The 18,104-nt window shown below is 32.7% G+C and overlaps 1 protein-coding gene across 3 annotated transcripts in view; it reads right to left on the bottom strand.

Moving 5' to 3' along the window:
• Nucleotides 1-18,104, bottom strand: part of SMARCD3 (SWI/SNF related, matrix associated, actin dependent regulator of chromatin, subfamily d, member 3) — a 526,715-nt gene that overhangs the window by 425,590 nt on the left and 83,021 nt on the right. The gene's annotated exons all lie outside the window — the stretch shown is intronic.

Below are 18,104 nucleotides of genomic sequence, written 5' to 3'. Positions count from 1 at the left end.
ATTAATTAGTATGTACGATAGCCTTATGCTTATCCAAGGCATTAATTAGTACGTACGATAGCCTTATGCTTATCCCAGGCATTAATTAGTACGTACGATAGCCTTATGCTTATCCCAGGCATTAATTAGAACATACGATAGCCTTATGCTTATCCCAGGCATTAATTAGTACATACGATAGCCTTATGATTATCCCAGGCATTAATAAGTATGTACGATAGCCTTATGCTTATCCCAGGCATTAATTAGTACATACGATAGCCTTATGCTTATCCCAGGCATTAATTAGAACATACGATAGCCTTATGCTTATCCCAGGCATTAATTAGTACGTACAATAGCCTAATGCTTATCCCAGGCATTAATTAGTACGTACAATAGCCTTATGCTTATCCCAGGCATTAATAAGTATGTACGATAGCCTTATGCTTATCCCAGGCATTAATAAGTATGTACGATAGCCTTATGCTTTTACCAGGCATTAATTAGTATGTAGGATAGCCCTCTGCATATCCAAGGCAATTAGTACATAGGATAGCCTTATGCTTATCCCAGGCATTTATTAGTAAATAGGATAATCTTATGTGTATCACAGACAGTAAATACTACATAGGATAGCCTTATGATTATCCCAGACATTAATTAGTATGTAGGATAGCCTTATGCATATCTCAGGTAATAGTATGTAGGATAGACTTATGCTTATCTCAGGTAATAATTAGTATGAAGTATAGCCTTATATTTATCTCAGGTAATAGTATGTAGGATAGCCTTATGCATATCTTAGGTAATAGTATGTAGGATAGCCTTATACTTATCTCAGGTAATAGTATGTAGGATAGCCTTATACTTATCTCAGGTAATAATTAGTATGAAGTAAAGCCTTATACTTATCTCAGGTAATAGTATGTAGGATAGCCTTATGCTTATCTCAGGTAATAATTAGTATAAAGTATAGCCTTATACTTATCTCAGGTAATAGTATGTAGGATAGCCTTATGCTTATCTCAGGTAATAATTAGTAAGTAGGATAGACTTATGCTTATCTCAGGTAATAATTAGTAAGTAGGATAGACTTATTCTTATCTCAGGTAATAATTGGTATGTAGGATAGCCTTATACTTATCTCAGGTAATAGTATGTAGGATAGCCTTATGCATATCTCAGGTAATAGTATGTAGGATAGCCTTATACTTATCTCAGGTAATAGTATGTAGGATAGCCTTATGCTTATCTCAGGTAATAAATAGTAAGTAGGATAGCCTTATGCTTATCTCAGGTAATAATTAGTATGTAGGATAGACTTATGCTTATCTCAGGTAATAATTAGTATGAAGTATAGCCTTATATTTATCTCAGGTAATAGTATGTAGGATAGCCTTATGCATATCTCAGGTAATAGTATGTAGGATAGCCTTATACTTATCTCAGGTAATAGTATGTAGGATAGCCTTATACTTATCTCAGGTAATAATTAGTATGAAGTATAGCCTTATACTTATCTAAGGTAATAGTATGTAGGATAGCCTTATGCTTATCTCAGGTAATAATTAGTATGAAGTATAGCCTTATACTTATCTCAGGTAATAGTATGTAGGATAGCCTTATGCATATCTCAGGTAATAGTATGTAGGATAGACTTATGCTTATCTCAGGTAATAATTAGTATGAAGTATAGCCTTATACTTATCTCAGGTAATAGTATGTAGGATAGCCTTATGCTTATCTCAGGTAATAATTAGTATGTAGGATAGCCTTATACTTATCTCAGGTAATAGTATGTAGGATAGCCTTATGCTTATCTCAGGTAATAATTAGTATGAAGTATAGCCTTATACTTATCTCAGGTAATAGTATGTAGGATAGACTTATGCTTATCTCAGGTAATAATTAGTATGTAGGATAGCCTTATGCGTATCTCAGGTAATAGTATGTAGGATAGCCTTATGCGTATAAAGGTAATAGTATGTAGGATAGCCTTATGCGTATCTCAGGTAATAGTATGTAGGATAGCCTTATGCTTATCTCAGGTAATAATTAGTATGTAGGATAGCCTTATGCTTATCTCAGGTAATAATTAGTATGTAGGATAGCCTTATACTTATCTCAGGTAATAGTATGTAGGATAGCCTTATGCTTATCTCAGGTAATAATTAGTATGAAGTATAGCCTTATACTTATCTCAGGTAATAGTATGTAGGATAGACTTATGCTTATCTCAGGTAATAATTAGTATGTAGGATAGCCTTATGCGTATCTCAGGTAATAGTATGTAGGATAGCCTTATGCGTATAAAGGTAATAGTATGTAGGATAGCCTTATGCGTATCTCAGGTAATAGTATGTAGGATAGCCTTATGCTTATCTCAGGTAATAATTAGTATGTAGGATAGCCTTATGCTTATCTCAGGTAATAATTAGTATGTAGGATAGCCTTATGTTTATCTCAGGTAATAGTATGTAGGATAGCCTTATGCTTATCTCAGGTAATAATTAGTAAGTAGGATAGCCTTATGCTTATCTCAGGTAATAATTAGTATGTAGGATAGCCTTATGTTTATCTCAGGTAATAGTATGTAGGATAGCCTTATGCTTATCTCAGGTAATAATTAGTATGTAGGATAGCATTATGCTTATCTCAGGTAATAATTAGTAAGTAGGATAGCCTTATGCTTATCTCAGGTAATAATTAGTATGTAGGATAGCCTTATGCTTATCTCAGGCATTAATTAGTATGTAGGATAGCCTTATGCTTATCTCAGGCATTAATTAGTATGTAGGATAGCCTTATGCTTATCTCAGGTAATAATTAGTTTGTAGGATAGCCTTATGCGTATCTCAGGCAATAATTAGTATGTAGGATAGCCTTATGCTTATCTCAGGCATTAATTAGTATGTAGGATAGCCTTATGCTTATCTCAGGTAATAATTAGTTTGTAGGATAGCCTTATGCGTATCTCAGGCAATAATTGGTAAGTAGGATAGCCTTATGTTTATCTCAGGTAATAATTAGTAAGTAGGATAGCCTTATGCTTATCTCAGGTAATAATTAGTATGTAGGATAGCCTTATGTTTATCTCAGGTAATAGTATGTAGGATAGCCTTATGCTTATCTCAGGTAATAATTAGTATGTAGGATAGCATTATGCTTATCTCAGGTAATAATTAGTAAGTAGGATTGCCTTATGCTTATCTCAGGTAATAATTAGTAAGTAGGATAGCGTTATACTTATCTCAGGTAATAATTAGTATGTAGGATAGCCTTATGTTTATCTCAGGTAATAATTAGTAAGTATGATAGCCTTAAGCTTATCTAAGGTAATAGTATGTAGGATAGCCTTATGCTTATCTCCGGTAATAATTAGTATGTAGGATAGCCTTATGCTTATCTCAGGTAATAATTAGTAAGTAGGATAGCCTTATGTTTATCTCAGGTAATAATTAGTAAGTATGATAGCCTTAAGCTTATCTAAGGTAATAGTATGTAGGATAGCCTTATGCTTATCTCCGGTAATAATTAGTATGTAGGATAGCCTTATGCTTATCTCAGGTAATAATTAGTAAGTAGGATAGCCTTAAAGGGACACTGTACCCATTTTTTTTCTTTTGTAATTCAGAAAGAGCATGCAATTTTAAGCAACTTTCTAATTTACTCCTATTATCAATTTTTCTTCGTTCTCTTGCTATCATTACTTGAAAAAGAAGGCATCTAAGCTTTTTTTGGTTTCAGTACTCTGGACAGCACTTTTTTATTGGTGGATTAATTTATCCACCAATCAGCAAGGACAACCCAGGTTGTTCACCAAAAATGGGCCGGCATCTAAACTTACATTCTTCCATTTCAAATAAAGATACCAAGAGAATGAAGAAAATTTGATAATAGGAGTAAATTAGAAAGTTGCTTAAAATTTCATGCTCAATCTGAATCACAAAAGAAAATTTTTGGGTACAGTGTCCCTTTAAGCTTATCTAAGGTAATAGTATGTAGGATAGCCTTATGCTTATCTCCGGTAATAATTAGTAAGTAGGATAGCCTTAAGCTTATCTAAGGTAATAGTATGTAGGATAGCCTTATGCTTATCTCAGGTAATAATTAGTATGTAGGATAGCGTTATACTTATCTCAGGTAATAATTAGTAAGTAGGATAGCCTTATGCTTATCTCAGGTAATAATTAGTAAGTAGGATAGCCCTATGCTTATCTCAGGTAATAATTAGTAAGTAGGATAGCCTTATGCTTATCTCAGGTAATAATTAGTATGTAGGATAGCCTTATACTTATCTCAGGTAATAATTAGTAAGTAGGATAGCCTTATATTTATCTCAGGTAATAATTAGTATGTAGGATAGCCTTATGCTTATCTCAGGTAATAATTAGTATGTAGGATAGCCTTATGCTTATCTCCGGTAATAATTAGTAAGTAGGATAGCCTTAAGCTTATCTAAGGTAATAATTAGTATGTAGGATAGCGTTATACTTATCTCAGGTAATAAATAGTAAGTAGGATAGCCTTATGCTTATCTCAGGTAATAATTAGTAAGTAGGATAGCCCTATGCTTATCTCAGGTAATAATTAGTAAGTAGGATAGCCTTATGCTTATCTCAGGTAATAATTAGTATGTAGGATAGCCTTATACTTATCTCAGGTAATAATTAGTAAGTAGGATAGCCTTATACTTATCTCATGTAATAATTAGTAAGTAGGATAGCCTTATGCTTATCTCAGGTAATAATTAGCAAGTAGGATAGCCTTATGCTTATCCAAGGTATTAATTAGTATGTAGGACAGCCTTATACTTATCTCAGATAATAATTAGTAAGTAGGATAGCCTTATGCTTATCTCAGGTAATAATTAGTATGTAGGATAGCCTTATACTTATCTCAGGTAATAATTAGTAAGTAGGATAGCCTTATGCTTATCTCAGGTAATAATTAGTAAGTAGGATAGCCTTATGCTTATCTCAGGTAATAATTAGTATGTAGGATAGCCTTATGCTTATCTTAGGTGATAATTAGTAAGTAGGATAGCCTTATGCTTATCTCAGGTAATAGTATGTAGGATAGCCTTATTCTTATCTCAGGTAATAATTAGTATGAAGGATAGCCTTATACTTATCTCAGGTAATAGTATGTATAATAGCCTTATGGGTATCTCAGATAATAATTAGTAGGTAGGATAGCCTTATACTTATCTCAAGTAATTATTAGTAAGTAGGATAGCCTTATGCTTATCTCAGGTAATAATTAGTATGTAGGATTGCCTTATGCTTATCTCAGGTAATAATTAGTATGTAGGATAGCCTTATTCTTATCTCAGGTAATAATTAGTAAGTAGGATAGCCGTATGCTTATCTTAGGTAGTAATTATTAGGTAGGATAGCCGGATGCATATCTCAGGTAATAATTATTATGTAGGATAGCCGTATGTGTATCTCAGATAATAATTAGTAGGTAGGATAGCCTTATACTCATCTCAAGTAATTATTAGTAAGTAGGATAGCCTTATGCTTATCTCAGGTAATAATTAGTATGTAGGATTGCCTTATGCTTATCCCAGGTAATAATTAGTATGTAGGATAGCCTTATACTTATCTTATGTAATAATTAGTAAGTAGGATAGCCTAATACTTATCTCAGGTAATAATTAGTATGTAGGATAGCCTTATATTTATCTCAGGTAATAATTAGTATGTAGGATTGCCTTATGCTTATCTCAGGTAATAATAAGTATGTAGGATAGCCTTATGCTTATCTCAGGTAATAATTAGTATGTAGGATAGCCTTATGTTTATCTCAGGTAATAATTAGTAAGTAGGATAGACTTATGCTTATTTCAGGTAATAATTATTATGTAGGATAGCCTTATACTTATCTCAGGTAATAATTAGTAAGTAGGATAGCCTTATGCTTATCTCAGGTAATAATTAGTATGTAGGATAGCCTTATGCTTATCTCAGGTGATAATTAGTATGTAGGATAGCCTTATGCTTATCTCAGGTAATAGTATGTAGGATTGCCTTATGCTTATCTCAGGTAATAATTAGTATGTAGGATAGCCTTATGCTTATCTCAGGTAATAATTAGTATGTAGGATAGCCTTATGCTTATCTCAGGTAATAATTAGTATGTAGGATAGCCTTATACTTATCTCAGGTAATAGTATGTAGGATTGCCTTATGCTTATCTCAGGTAATAATTAGTATGTAGGATAGCCTTATGCTTATCTCAGGTAATAATTAGTATGCAGCTTAGCCTTATGCTTATCTCAGGTAATAATTAGTAAGTTAGATAGCCTTATGCTTATCTCAGGTAATAATTAGTATGTAGGATAGCCTTATGCATATCTCGGGTAATAGTATGTTGGATAGCCTTATGCTTATCTCAGGTAATTATTAGTATGTAGGATAGCCTTATGCATATCTCAGGTAATAATTAGTATGTAGGATAGCCTTATGCTCATCTCAGGTAATAGTATGTAGGATACGAAATGAGGAAAAAGGAAGCTAAGTCCTGAGGTCAGTAATGGAGTTTATTACAATGCAGGCTTACAACAAGCTAGGTGAGCTCCAACTAACGCGTTTCGCGCATGAGCACATGCGCTTCATCAGAGATATCAGTCTCTGCCGGTCGGGATCAATATAAGGATGTGAGCGGCCAATCAAGATCGTTCAGATCATTAACTCTTGTGATGCATGATGTTATCTTAGATAGATAGAGCGTTGGTCACTCCCAGATTAATCACATTGACCCCGTTTGGCAAGAGACCGATAGAACAGAATTACTAACAAACAAATTTCTATATGCTTTGTACTTGATTATACATAATATTTTACACATATATATGTATACATACAATTCAGTCGTTGCAGTGCTGGTAAGGGTTGCAAAAAAGTGAGGACATTTTATGTGTGCCAGCTAGATACTGAGCCTAAACCGGAATCTGTATGTTTATACATCTAGGCAGTATGTGTTGAATTGAAGCAACAAAACAATTTTGACTAACATCAGATAGGTTTAAACCCCTTAGTCTGAGCTTGTACTCTATCTAGACACAGTAAGGCTTTTAATGATCCTTTCTAGGTCCCCAGCTGGATGTATATAATGTCCATTAGTTAAAATTATTAATAACATACTATAACCCCATATACTAAAGTATATATAAACTTGTATGTATCTGAGCCTCCTTATAAATCAGCAGGGAAGAAGTGTGTACTCTTTACTGATTTGATGTACCCCTAGATAGTGTAAAACTAGTGAGTATGTGTCACTCTGTTTGACACTTGGACGGGTAGATATCAGTATGGTAATCCTCTCTAAGATTATTATATGAAAAACAAAGAGAGGAGATGATACTACATGTACTATAAGGGGAAGCTGGCGTGTGTTATCTACCCTACCAGCTATAGGATGGCTACTCTAAGCTAAAGAAGAAGGGGAAATAGATGATATATGAACATGATAAGAACATTTGTGAATTAGACTAAAAGCAAAAATTTTTCTTTAAGTAGTTAGGGAAAGGGCCAGTCTGGCTTGGATTAAATTACATTGAAATTACTGTAACCCTTATGCTTATCTAAGGTAATAGTATGCAGGATAGCCTTATGCTTATCTCAGGTAATAATTAGTATGCAGGATAGCCTTATGCTTATCTCAGTTAATAATTACTATGTAGGAAAGCCTTATGCTTATCTCAGGTAATAATTAGTATGCAGGATAGCCTTATGCTTATCTCAGTTAATAATTACTATGTAGGAAAGCCTTATGCTTATCTCAGGTAAAAATTAGTAAGTAGGATAGCCTTATTCTTATCTCAGGCATTAATTGGTATGTAGTATAGCCTTATGCTTATCCCAGGCATTAATTGGTATGTAGGATAGCCTTATGCTTATACCTGAACCTGTGTATCTATTCCTAAATTATATTTCTTCAAAACAAATGGCTTACTCAATCTTTTATAGCAAGATCTGTTTTTTAATGGTTTCATGGCTTTCTCCAAATATAATTTCATTGGCCACATCACCATGAATAATAGTAATTGAAAGTCTGGGATAATGCCTGGGCTTATCTCAAGTAATAATTAGTATGTAGGATAGCCTTATACTTATCTCAGGTAATAATTAGTATGTAGGATAGCCTTATGCTTATCTCAGGTAATAATTAGTAAGTATGATAGCCTTAAGCTTATCTAAGGTAATAGTATGTAGGATAGCCTTATGCTTATCTCCGGTAATAATTAGTATGTAGGATAGCCTTATGCTTATCTCAGGTAATAATTAGTAAGTATGATAGCCTTAAGCTTATCTAAGGTAATAGTATGTAGGATAGCCTTATGCTTATCTCCGGTAATAATTAGTAAGTAGGATAGCCTTAAGCTTATCTAAGGTAATAGTATGTAGGATAGCCTTATGCTTATCTCAGGTAATAATTAGTATGTAGGATAGCCTTATGCATATCTCAGGTAATAGTATGTAGGATAGCCTTATGCTTATCCCAGGCATTAATTAGTATGTAGGATAGCCTTATGCATATCTCAGGTAATAATTAGTAAGTAGGATAGCCCTATGCTTATCTCAGGTAATAATTAGTAAGTAGGATAGCCTTATGCTTATCTCAGGTAATAATTAGTATGTAGGATAGCCTTATACTTATCTCAGGTAATAATTAGTAAGTAGGATAGCCTTATACTTATCTCATGTAATAATTAGTAAGTAGGATAGCCTTATGCTTATCTCAGGTAATAATTAGCAAGTAGGATAGCCTTATGCTTATCCAAGGTATTAATTAGTATGTAGGACAGCCTTATACTTATCTCAGATAATAATTAGTAAGTAGGATAGCCTTATGCATATCTCAGGTAATAATTAGTATGTAGGATAGCCTTATACTTATCTCAGGTAATAATTAGTAAGAAGGATAGCCTTATGCTTATCTCAGGTAATAATTAGTAAGTAGGATAGCCTTATGCTTATCTCAGGTAATAATTAGTAAGTAGGATAGCCTTATGCTTATCTCAGGTAATAATTAGTATGTAGGATAGCCTTATGCGTATCTCAGGTAATAATTAGTAAGTAGGATAGCCTTATGCGTATCTCAGGTAATAATTAGTAAGTAGGATAGCCTTATGCTTATCTCAGGTAATAATTAGTAAGTAGGATAGCCTTATACTTATCTCAGGTAATAATTAGTAAGTAGGATAGCCTTATACTTATCTCATGTAATAATTAGTAAGTAGGATAGCCTTATGCTTATCTCAGGTAATAGTATGTAGGATAGCCTTATTCTTATCTCAGGTAATAATTAGTATGAAGGATAGCCTTATACTTATCTCAGGTAATAGTATGTAGAATAGCCTTATGCGTATCTCAGATAATAATTAGTAGGTAGGATAGCCTTATACTTATCACAAGTAATAATTAGTAAGTAGGATAGCCTTATGCTTATCTCAGGTAATAATTAGTATGTAGGATAGCCTTATATTTATCTCAGGTAATAATTAATATGTAGGATAGCCTTATACCTATCTCAGGTAATAGTATGTAGGATTGCCTTATGCTTATCTCAGGTAATAATTAGTATGTAGGATAGCCTTTTGCTTATCTCAGGTAATAATTAGTATGTAGGATAGCCTTATGCTTATCTCAGGTAATAATTAGTATGTAGGATAGCCTTATGCTTATCTCAGGTAATAATTAGTAAGTAGGATAGACTTATGCTTATCTCAGGTAATAATTAGTATGTAGGATAGCCTTATACTTATCTCATGTAATAATTAGTAAGTAGGATAACCTTATACTTATCTCAGGTAATAATTAGTATGTAGGATAGCCTTATATTTATCTCAGGTAATAATTAGTATGTAGGATTGCCTTATGCTTATCTCAGGTAATAATAAGTATGTAGGATAGCCTTATGTTTATCTCAGGTAATAATTAGTAAGTAGGATAGACTTATGCTTATCTCAGGTAATAATTATTATGTAGGATAGCCTTATACTTATCTCAGGTAATAGTATGTAGGATTGCCTTATGCTTATCTCAGGTAATAATTAGTATGTAGGATAGCCTTATGCTTATCTCAGGTAATAATTAGTATGTAGGATAGCCTTATGCTTATCTCAGGTAATAATTAGTAAGTTAGATAGCCTTATGCTTATCTCAGGTAATAATTAGTATGTAGGATAGCCTTATGCATATCTCGGGAAATAGTATGTTGGATAGCCTTATGCTTATCTCAGGTAATTATTAGTATGTAGGATAGCCTTATTCATATCTCAGGTAATAATTAGTATGTAGGATAGCCTTATGCTCATCTCAGGTAATAGTATGTAGGATAGCCTTATGCTTATCTAAGGTAATAGTATGCAGGATAGCCTTATGCTTATCTCAGGTAATAATTAGTATGCAGGATAGCCTTATGCTTATCTCAGGTAATAATTAGTAAGTAGGATAGCCTTATGCTTATCTCAGGTAATAATTAGTATGTAGGATAGCCTTATTCTTATCTCAGGTAATAATTAGTATGAGGGATAGCCTTATACTTACATCATGTAATAGTATGTAGGATAGCCTTATGCATATCTCAGGTAATAATTAGTAAGTAGGATAGACTTATGCGTATCTCAGGTAATAATTAGTAAGTAGGATAGCCTTATGTTTATCTCAGGTAATAATTAGTATGTAGGATAGCCTTATGCTTATCACAGGTAATAAATAATAAGTAGGATAGCCTTATGTTTATCTCAGGTAATAATTAGTAAGTAGGATAGCCTTATGCTTATCTCAGGTAATAATTAGTAAGTAGGATAGCCTTATGCATATGTCAGGTAATAATTAGTATGTAGGATAGCCTTATGCTTATCTCAGGTAATAATTAGTAAGTAGGATAGCCTTATGCATATCTCAGGTAATAATTAGTATGTAGGATAGCCTTATGTTTATCTCAGGTAATAATTAGTATGTAGGATAGCCTTATGCTTATCTCAGGTAATAATTAGTTTGTAGGATAGCCTTATGCGTATCTCAGGCAATAATTGTTAAGTAGGATAGCCTTATGTTTTTTCAGGTAATAAATAGTAAGTAGGATAGCCTTATGCTTATCTCAGGTAATAATTAGTATGTAGGATAGCCGTATGCTTATCTCAGCCAATAATTAGTAAGTAGGATAGCATTATGCTTATATCAGGTAATAATTAGTATGTAGGATAGCCTTATGCTTATCTCAGGTAATAATTAGTATGTACTATAGCCTTATGTTTTTTCAGGCAATAATTGGTAAGTAGGATAGCCTTATGCTTATTTCAGGTAATAATTAGTATGTAGGATAGCCTTATGCTTATCTCAGGCAATAATTAGTAAGTAGGATAGCCTTATGCTTATCTCAGGTAATAATTAGTATGTAGGATAGCCTTATGCATATCTCAGATAATAATTAGTATGTAGGATAGCCTTATGCATATCTCAGGTAATAGTATGTAGGATAGCCTTATGCTTATCTCAGTTAATAATTAGTATGTAGGATAGCCTTATACTTATCCCAGGTAATAATTAGTAAGTAGGATAGCCTTATACTTATCTCAGGTAATAATTAGTATGTAGGATAGCCTAACGCTTATCTCAGGTTATAATTAGTAAGTAGAATTGCCTTTTGCTTATCTCAGGTAATAATTAGTAAGTAGGATAGACTTATACTTATCTCAGGTAATAATTAGTAAGTAGGATAGGCTTATGTTTATCTCAGGTAATAGTATGTAGGATAGCCTTATGCTTATCTCAGGTAATAATTAGTATGTAGGATAGCCTTATGCTTATCTCAGATAATAATTAGTAAGTAGGATAGCCTTATGCTTATCTCAGGTAATAATAAGAAAGTAGGATAGCCTTATGCTTATCTCAGGTAATAATTAGTAAGTAGGATAGCCTTATGCTTATCTCAGGTGATAATTAGTAAGTAGGATAGCCTTATGCTTATCTCAGGTAATAATTAGTAAGTAGGATAGCCTTATGCTTATCTCAGGTAATAATTAGTAAGTAGGATAGCCTTATGTTTTTTCAGGTAATAATTAGTATGTAGGATAGCCTTATGCTTATCTCAAGTAATAATTAGTAAGTAGGATAGCCTTATGCTTATCTCAGGTAATAATTAGTAAGTAGGATAGCCTTATGCTTATCTCAGGTAATAATTAGCAAGTAGGATAGCCTTATGCTTATCTCAGGTAATAATTAGTAAGTAGGATAGCCTTATGCTTATCTCAGGTAATAGTATGTAGGATAGCCTTATGCTTATCTCAGGTAATAGTATGTAGGATAGCCGTATGCTTATCTCAGGTAATGGTATGTAGGATAGCCTTATGTTTATCTCAGTTAATAATATGTAGAATAGCCTTATGCTTATCTCAGGTAATAATTAGTATGTAGGATAGCCTTATGCATATCTCGGGTAATAGTATGTTGGATAGCCTTATGCTTATCTCAGGTAATTATTAGTATGTAGGATAGCCTTATTCATATCTCAGGTAATAATTAGTATGTAGGATAGCCTTATGCTCATCTCAGGTAATAGTATGTAGGATAGCCTTATGCTTATCTAAGGTAATAGTATGCAGGATAACCTTATGCTTATCTCAGGTAATAATTAGTATGCAGGATAGCCTTATGCTTATCTCAGTTAATAATTAGTATGTAGGAAAGCCTTATGCTTATCTCAGGTAATAATTAGTAAGTAGGATAGCCTTATGCTTATCTCAGGTAATAATTAGTATGTAGGATAGCCTTATTCTTATCTCAGGTAATAATTAGTATGAGGGATAGCCTTATACTTACATCATGTAATAGTATGTAGGATAGCCTTATGCATATCTCAGGTAATAATTAGTAAGTAGGATAGACTTATGCGTATCTCAGGTAATAATTAGTAAGTAGGATAGCCTTATGTTTATCTCAGGTAATAATTAGTATGTAGGATAGCCTTATGCTTATCACAGGTAATAAATAATAAGTAGGATAGCCTTATGTTTATCTCAGGTAATAATTAGTAAGTAGGATAGCCTTATGCTTATCTCAGGTAATAATTAGTAAGTAGGATAGCCTTATGCATATGTCAGGTAATAATTAGTATGTAGGATAGCCTTATGCTTATCTCAGGTAATAATTAGTAAGTAGGATAGCCTTATGCATATCTCAGGTAATAATTAGTATGTAGGATAGCCTTATGTTTATCTCAGGTAATAATTAGTATGTAGGATAGCCTTATGCTTATCTCAGGTAATAATTAGTTTGTAGGATAGCCTTATGCGTATCTCAGGCAATAATTGTTAAGTAGGATAGCCTTATGTTTTTTCAGGTAATAATTAGTATGTAGGATAGCCTTATGCTTATCTCAAGTAATAATTAGTAAGTAGGATAGCCTTATGCTTATCTCAGGTAATAATTAGTAAGTAGGATAGCCTTATGCTTATCTCAGGTAATAATTAGTATGTAGGATAGCCGTATGCTTATCTCAGCCAATAATTAGTAAGTAGGATAGCATTATGCTTATATCAGGTAATAATTAGTATGTAGGATAGCCTTATGCTTATCTCAGGTAATAATTAGTATGTACTATAGCCTTATGTTTTTTCAGGCAATAATTGGTAAGTAGGATAGCCTTATGCTTATTTCAGGTAATAATTAGTATGTAGGATAGCCTTATGCTTATCTCAGGCAATAATTAGTAAGTAGGATAGCCTTATGCTTATCTCAGGTAATAATTAGTATTTTGGATAGCCTTATGCATATCTCAGATAATAATTAGTATGTAGGATAGCCTTATGCATATCTCAGGTAATAGTATGTAGGATAGCCTTATGCTTATCTCAGTTAATAATTAGTATGTAGGATAGCCTTATACTTATCCCAGGTAATAATTAGTAAGTAGGATAGCCTTATACTTATCTCAGGTAATAATTAGTATGTAGGATAGCCTAACGCTTATCTCAGGTTATAATTAGTAAGTAGGATTGCCTTTTGCTTATCTCAGGTAATAATTAGTATGTAGGATAGTCTTATGTTTATCTCAGGTAATAATTAGTAAGTAGGATAGGCTTATGTTTATCTCAGGTAATAGTATGTAGGATAGCCTTATGCTTATCTCAGGTAATAATTAGTATGTAGGATAGCCTTATGCTTATCTCAGATAATAATTAGTAAGTAGGATAGCCTTATGCTTATCTCAGGTAATAATAAGAAAGTAGGATAGCCTTATGCTTATCTCAGGTAATAATTAGTAAGTAGGATAGCCTTATGCTTATCTCAGGTGATAATTAGTAAGTAGGATAGCCTTATGCTTATCTCAGGTAATAATTAGTAAGTAGGATAGCCTTATGCTTATCTCAGGTAATAATTAGTAAGTAGGATAGCCTTATGTTTTTTCAGGTAATAATTAGTATGTAGGATAGCCTTATGCTTATCTCAAGTAATAATTAGTAAGTAGGATAGCCTTATGCTTATCTCAGGTAATAATTAGTAAGTAGGATAGCCTTATGCTTATCTCAGGTAATAATTAGCAAGTAGGATAGCCTTATGCTTATCTCAGGTAATAATTAGTAAGTAGGATAGCCTTATGCTTATCTCAGGTAATAGTATGTAGGATAGCCTTATGCTTATCTCAGGTAATAGTATGTAGGATAGCCGTATGCTTATCTCAGGTAATGGTATGTAGGATAGCCTTATGTTTATCTCAGTTAATAATATGTAGAATAGCCTTATGCTTATCTCAGGTAATAATTAGTAAGTAGGATAGCCTTATGCTTATCTCAGGTAATAATTAGTAAGTAGGATAGCCTTATGCTTATCTCAGGTAATAATTAGTAAGTAGGATAGCCTTATGCTTATCTCAGGTAATAATTAGTAAGTAGGATAGCCTTATGCTTATCTCAGGTAATAATTAGTAAGTAGGATAGCCTTATTCTTATCTCAGGTAATAATTAGTAAGTAGGGTAGTCTTATGCTTATCTCAGGTAATAATTAGTATGTAGGATAGCCTTATGCGTATCTTAGGTAATAGTATGTAGGATAGAGTTATGCTTATTTCAGGTAATAATTAGTAAGTAGGATAGCCTTATTCTTATCTCAGGTAATAGTATGTAGGATAGCCTTATGCTTATCTCAGGTAATAGTATGTAGGATAGCCGTATGCTTATCTCAGGTAATAGTATGTAGGATAGCCGTATGCTTATCTCAGGTAATAGTATGTAGGATATCCTTTTGCTTATCTCAGGTAATAATATGTAGAATAGCCTTATGCTTATCTCAGTTAATAATTAGTATGTTGAATAGCCTTATGCTTATCTCAGGTAATAATTAGTAAGTAGGATAGCCTTATTCTTATCTCAGGTAATAATTAGTAAGTAGGATAGCCTTATGCTTATCTCAGGTAATAATTAGTATGTTGAATAGCCTTATGCTTATCTCAGGTAATAATTAGTAAGTAGGATAGCCTTATTCTTATCTCAGGTAATAATTAGTAAGTAGGATAGACTTATTCTTATCTCAGGTAATAATTGGTATTTAGGATAGCCTTATGCATATCTCAGGTAATAGTATGTAGGATAGCCTTATGCTTATCTCAGGTAATAATTAGTATGTAGGATAGTCTTATGTTTATCTCAGGTAATAATTAGTATGTAGGATAGCGTTATGCTTATCTCAGGTAATAATTATCATTTAGGATAGCCTTATTCTTATCTCAGGTAATAATTAGTATGTAGGATAGCCTTATGCATATCTCAGGTAATAGTATGTAGGATAGCCTTATGTTTTTCTCAGGTAATAATTAATAAGTAGGATAGCCTTTATTCTACTTACTAATTATTACCTGCGATACGCATAAAGGCTATCCTACTTACAAATTATTACCTGAGATAAAGCATAAGGCTATCCTACTTACTAATTATTACCTGCGATACGCATAGCCTTATGCTTATCTCAGGTAATAAATAGTAAGTAGGATAGCCTTATGCATATCTCAGGTAATAGTATGTAGGATAGCCTTATGTTTTTCTCGGGTAATAATTAGTAAATAGGATAGTCTTATGTTTATCTCAGGTAATAATTATTATGTAGGATAGCCATATGCTTAGCTCAGGTAGTAATTATTATATAGGATAGCCTTATGCTTATCTCAGGTAATAATTATTATGTAGGATAGCCTTATTCTTATCTCAGGTAGTAATTATTATATAGGATAGCCTTATGCTTATCTCAGGTAATAATTAGTATGTAGGATAGCCTTATGCTTATCTCAGGTAATAATTAGTATGTAGGATAGCCTTATACTTATCTCAGGTAATAATTAGTATGTAGGATAGCCGTATGCTTATCTCAGGTAATAATTATTATGTAGGATAGCCGTATGCTTATCTCAGGTATTAATTAGTAAGTAGGATAGCCTTATGCTTATCTCAGGTAATAATTAGCATGTAGGATAGCCCTATGCTTATCTTAGGTAGTAATTATTAGGTAGGATAGCCGTATGCTTATCTCAGGTATTAATTAGTAAGTAGGATAGCCTTATGCTTATCTCAGGTAATAATTAGCATGTAGGATAGCCCTATGCTTATCTTAGGTAATAATTAGTATGTAGGATAGCCTTATTCTTATCTCAGGTAATAATTAGTAAGTAGGATAGTCTTATGCTTATCTCAGGTAATAATTAGTATGTAGGATAGCCTTATGCGTATCTTAGGTAATAGTATGTAGGATAGAGTTATGCTTATTTCAGGTACTAATTAGTAAGTAGGATAGCCTTATTCTTATCTCAGGTAATAGTATGTAGGATAGCCTTATGCTTATCTCAGGTAATAGTATGTAGGATAGCCGTATGCTTATCTCAGGTAATAGTATGTAGGATAGCCGTATGCTTATCTCAGGTAATAGTATGTAGGATATCCTTTTGCTTATCTCAGGTAATAATATGTAGAATAGCCTTATGCTTATCTCAGTTAATAATTAGTATGTTGAATAGCCTTATGCTTATCTCAGGTAATAATTAGTAAGTAGGATAGCCTTATTCTTATCTCAGGTAATAATTAGTAAGTAGGATAGCCTTATGCTTATCTCAGGTAATAATTAGTATGTTGAATAGCCTTATGCTTATCTCAGGTAATAATTAGTAAGTAGGATAGCCTTATTCTTATCTCAGGTAATAATTAGTAAGTAGGATAGACTTATTCTTATCTCAGGTAATAATTGATATTTAGGATAGCCTTATGCATATCTCAGGTAATAGTATGTAGGATAGCCTTATGCTTATCTCAGGTAATAATTAGTATGTAGGATAGTCTTATGTTTATCTCAGGTAATAATTAGTATGTAGGATAGCGTTATGCTTATCTCAGGTAATAATTATCATTTAGGATAGCCTTATTCTTATCTCAGGTAATAATTAGTATGTAGGATAGCCTTATGCATATCTCAGGTAATAGTATGTAGGATAGCCTTATGTTTTTCTCAGGTAATAATTAATAAGTAGGATAGCCTTTATTCTACTTACTAATTATTACCTGCGATACGCATAAAGGCTATCCTACTTACAAATTATTACCTGAGATAAAGCATAAGGCTATCCTACTTACTAATTATTACCTGCGATACGCATAGCCTTATGCTTATCTCAGGTAATAAATAGTAAGTAGGATAGCCTTATGCATATCTCAGGTAATAGTATGTAGGATAGCCTTATGTTTTTCTCGGGTAATAATTAGTAAATAGGATAGTCTTATGTTTATCTCAGGTAATAATTATTATGTAGGATAGCCATATGCTTAGCTCAGGTAGTAATTATTATATAGGATAGCCTTATGCTTATCTCAGGTAATAATTATTATGTAGGATAGCCTTATTCTTATCTCAGGTAGTAATTATTATATAGGATAGCCTTATGCTTATCTCAGGTAATAATTAGTATGTAGGATAGCCTTATGCTTATCTCAGGTAATAATTAGTATGTAGGATAGCCTTATACTTATCTCAGGTAATAATTAGTATGTAGGATAGCCGTATGCTTATCTCAGGTAATAATTATTATGTAGGATAGCCGTATGCTTATCTCAGGTATTAATTAGTAAGTAG

Source organism: Bombina bombina, chromosome 5 (assembly GCF_027579735.1).
Source record: "Bombina bombina isolate aBomBom1 chromosome 5, aBomBom1.pri, whole genome shotgun sequence".
Classification (NCBI taxonomy): domain Eukaryota; kingdom Metazoa; phylum Chordata; class Amphibia; order Anura; family Bombinatoridae; genus Bombina; species Bombina bombina.
Note: the sequence above shows the minus strand (reverse complement) of the source record. Positions and strands in the feature narration are given on the sequence as shown.